The sequence below is a fragment of the Danio rerio genome, chromosome 12 (assembly GCF_049306965.1).
Source record: "Danio rerio strain Tuebingen ecotype United States chromosome 12, GRCz12tu, whole genome shotgun sequence".
Classification (NCBI taxonomy): domain Eukaryota; kingdom Metazoa; phylum Chordata; class Actinopteri; order Cypriniformes; family Danionidae; genus Danio; species Danio rerio.
Genome location: NC_133187.1, coordinates 1,995,001 through 2,000,000, shown reverse-complemented (window position 1 = coordinate 2,000,000; position 5,000 = coordinate 1,995,001).

Below are 5,000 nucleotides of genomic sequence, written 5' to 3'. Positions count from 1 at the left end.
TGAAAAACACAACAGAAAGCCTCTTTCTTCATGATCTGGGTCAGGCCGATGAGAGCCAGACAACTGCGCAACACATGCCTTCACTTTCAGCCCCTTCAATCTCAAACTCACTTATTAAAGCGCGCATGAAATCAAAACTAACCATGTTGATTTCGTTACCTCACATCGCTAGTTCTGTGCTGAACAGCCAGCCTGATCTCACGAGGAAACGCAAGTATTTTACGCTTTGTCAGTTTAGTGGCTAATTCGTACGAGTTCAGTCGTATGAAAATGTACGATTTTAAAAAGGAGGCACGCCCAGCAACAGCCCCAGATTCCGCCATTTAGGAGTGAAAGCGATCGGCTGTCCATTGGATCTTATTGCTGTTGCGATGGCAAGCATTTATTTATTTAAAAAGTGCATCAAGGCTGAGATACAACCTGAAAGACGACAAAACAACACTATTACAATCATAAACAATTTTAATAGTTTATTTTACAGACTTATAATATACTGTTGTTCTATTGGAGTTTTCATTCCAAAGTGGCTGTTGTGCCATCTAGTGGCTGTTTCCCATATTGCACTGTTTCCCATATTGAGTGTCGCCTCTTGGTGATTCTATGCTCTTTGCCCACCCCTAACCCCAACCGTCATTGGGCGATGAACAAATCTTACTAAATTGTACGAATTAGACCGTACGAATTCATACGAATTAGCCACTAAAGCAAAAAGTTACAAATTGCCGTGAGATTACGTTGGAACAACTCATCAGTGCATGTCATCAGGACAAAATAAATAGTTTGCCCTTGTAATCTGAAAGAGTACTGATTGTTTACAGTTAAATTCTCCATCTGGGGTATTGGGCGGGGCTAACATATTTAACCACACCCCTCCAGCTGCCAGTTTTGACATTGCTGTCAACAAACAGAAAGGGTGAGGAGGAGGAGTCTGTGAGGTTGTAATCAGAGATGTAAAATTACTAATTACAAATACTCAGATTACTCTATTTAAGTAGTTTTCTCAGGAATTGTAATTTAGGTAGTTTTTAAAATGTGCACTTTTACTTTCCCTAGAGTACATTTTTAGTGCAGTATCAGTACTTTTACTCTGCTTCTTTCCTTGCAGTCACTATTTTTTCCTGTCTATGGGGATTAAAAAAAAAAATCAGTCCTGTGATTCCTGTCCAATCAAAATGCACCATAGTGAACTACCTCAAGACATGCAGCAATTGTTTGGAAGCATTGAAAGCAGGGGTGCCCAAACTTTTTCTCATGAAGAGCCAACATCCAAGCTTGATTGAGAGCTGTGGGCCGAAAGCAAATATAGCAAACTTTATTAAAGTTGCTAGAGGTAATTTCCTAATTTATTTCATTTTCTTGTCGGCTTAGTCCCTTTATTAATCTGGGGTTGCCACAGCGGAATGAATCGCCAACTTATCCATCACATTTTACGCAGCGGATGCCCTTCCAGCTGCAACCCATCTCTGGGAAACACACACACTAATACACTATGGACAATTTAGCCTACCCAATTCACCTGTACCGCATGTGTTTGGACTGTGGGGGAAACCGGAGCACCTGGAGGAAACCCACACGAATGCAGGGAGAAAATGCAAACTCCACACAGAAACGCCAACTGAGCCGAGGATCGAACCAGCGACCCAGCGACCTTCTTGCTGTGAGGCGACAGCACTACCTATTGCACCACTGCGTCGCCTCAATTTCCTAATTTATTTCATAATATTTATAAATAAATAGAAAAAATACTTCAACCTTATTTATTGATGTTTTTTTTGTTATTTTAATGAACGTATTACAATAACACCATTACAAATACATTTAAAAGATCCAAACAATTCAATGGCGAATACAGTAGTCATGCTGAACCTGCCTTTGCCTTGATTTTTGTTCATTAAGTGGCAGAACATACACTTTTTTAAGATCTGATTCATGTACAACATTTAATTTCAGTTTGCTTTTTTTATTTTTTTATTTGTGGCTTAACAATAAAACAAGCAAATAAAAGGTCAAATTAAAATAGAAATGAGAAATGGCTTTCTGTTAAAGGCATTCCCCAACCCAATCGTTTTCCCTCTGGAGGCAAAACCAAAGAATACAAAGGGCCAACTTCGTGGGCCCTTAATTGGCCATCTCTGATTAAAGTGTCCAAGAAGATACTTACTTGCAGTGACCTAGAGACTGTTTAGACCTAATGTAACTGATGAAAAGATGACGGATTTTACTGTACGATGACCAAAATGGCTGTAAACAATAACTAAATGCACTACACTACAATAACTAAGTGCACAAATGACATGTAGACGCACCAACCTTTCCCAGCGTAATACTCACTACTCCTGAGTACTTTGTAAGAGCTACTTTTTACTTATACTTTTAGTAATATTTACAACGTATACATTTACTCTACTTGCACTACATTTTTGAGCAATGGTACTTTTACTTGAGTGTGATTTTTCAGTACACTTTCCACCACTGCTTGTAATAGCTCTCCCAGACTTTCTGAATGAAACGCCTCCTTCACTACATCCAATCAGTTTGCAGTAGAAAAAAAAACAAGAAAAAACAACTCTCACATGCCCCAATACTGAATGAACCCCAAACCATGATTGTTCCTTTACCAAACTTGACTGATTTCTATAAGAATCTTGGCTTCATGCTGGTTCCAGAAGGTCTTCAGCAGTATGTGATGATCGGGATGCAGATCAACAGATGATTTATCAGAGAAATCCAACCCTCTGTTCCAAATGATCAACTAGAAGTCGAGTTATTATTTGTTGCTCTTATAACTGAGATCGACGACAAGACTTTTATCAGGTTGTGTGTATATATACATTAATAATTGTATACATCTTATCAATTCAATATTACAATATTCAAACAAAAATGTGTATTTTTCTTTTTAACAGCATTTGAAAGTGTACATACAGTTAAAAAAAGGAAATAAAGAGCAACTAACCTTTAAGCTACAGCTACTTAATCTGTAATTATTTACATTTCTAGATAGAAAACGCTAGTTCACATGACGTAAATCAGGGGTCACCAATCTTGGTCCTGGAGGGCCGGTGTCTCTGCAGGGTTTAGCTCCAACTTGCCTCAACACACCTGCCTGGGTGTTCCAAGTACACCTAGTAAGACCTTGATAACCTTGTTTAGGTGTGTTTGATTAAGGTGGGAGCTAAAATCTGCAGGACCCCAGAGCTCCAGTTTGGTGACCCCTGATGTAAATCAATCCCAAAACTTGGTAACTTTTCATTTATGTATTAATGTAAGCTCCACAAACTGCAGCCTGCATAGAAGGTAAAAAGGGAGTGTGACATGTACCTGCTGCATTTTCATGGAGTTCATCGCAGTAGGAAGTGTTAAAGCAAAACAGTGAATGAACTATGAAAGGAATGTGCAGGAAAACCAATGTTTTGCCCCGGAAGTGCCAATTAATCTTGTGGTTTCCTCTGGCAGAGTGGCTGATCCACAGTCTAGTGCAAGCTTTATAATACACATTTATGATAACATGTATGTTTAGCCCAGGGGGCATGGTGGCTTAGGGGTTAGAAGGTCGCTGGTTCGAGTCCCGGCTGGGTCAGTGGGCATTTCCGTATGGAGTTTGCATGTTCTCCTCATGTTGGCGTGGGTTTCCTCCGGGTGCTCCGGTTTCCCCCACAGTCCAAACAGATGCGCTGTAGGGGAATTGATCAACTACATTGGCTGCAGTGTATGAGTGTGTGTGTGAATGAGTGTTTCCCAGTACTGCTAGAAGGGCTGGAATAGTTGGTGGTTCATTCCGCTGTGACGACCTCTGAAAGAGAGACTACGCCAAATGAATGAATGTTAAGCCCAGGGGTCACCAATCTCGGTCCTGGAGGGCCGGTGTCTCTGCAGGGTTTAGCTCCAACTCACCTCAACACACCTGCCTGGATGTTTCAAGTACACCTAGTAAGACCTTGATAAGCTCGTTCAGGTGTGTTTGATTAGGGTTGGAACTAAAATCTGCAGGACACCGGCCCTCCAGGAACAAGTTTGTTGACCCCTGCTTTAGCCCATCTGGACACCTTATGAGATTTTCCCTGTCTTCAATTCAAAATGAGGCTTTTCAAGCTGCACATTCATGAATTCCTCATCCGTCACATTAATCTATATGCCCAACTCCAATTTACCCACAGAAAATGCCCCTGTAATCTTCTTACAGATCGCTGTATTGCATATTTATGCATCAGACGTCGTATTTAAGCAGTAGATTGATGGAAACGGTGATGGATCTGATTGTAGCTCTAGAAGAGGCGACACTATTTTGATTATGCCGAGGTGGACTAGAAGGTTGAGATCAATACTTCATCACATTAGTCAGAAGATTTCATTGTTGAACTTTAAATCTCTGAATAGCAAAAAAACTAGTGAACCAACCTTGATGTTCAATGTTGATCAACACAGCCGTGTTCAGTCTCGGCTCTGCATTTAAAGAAACACTACAGGTTTTTTGGAAATAGTCTCATTTTACAGCTTCTGCAGGAGGTAAACAGGTGAGTTTTACCCTTGTTGAATCCATTCAGTTGATCTCTGGGTCTGGCGGGAGCACTTTTAGCTTAGCTTAGCTTAGCATAGATCATTGAATCGGATTAGACCATTAGCATCTCTCGCAAAAAATGACCAGAGTTTGGATTTGATTAAAGCTCTAGAAGAGATGACACTATTTTGATTATGCCGAGGTGGATTAGAAGGTTGAGATCAATACTTCATCACATTCATGATTGAACTTTAAATCTCTGAATAGCAGAAAAACTTAGAGTGAACCAACCTTGAACATGTTTATCAACACAGCCGTGTTCAGTCTCAGGTCTGAATTTAAAGCAACACTACAGGTTTTTAGTTATTGCTTGGGTAATAGGTGCATTTCACAGCTTCTCCAGGAGGTAAACAGGTGAGTTTTACCCTTGTTGAATCCATTCAGTTGATCTCTGGGTCTAGCGCGAGCACTTTTAGCTTAGCTTAGCATAGATCATTGAATC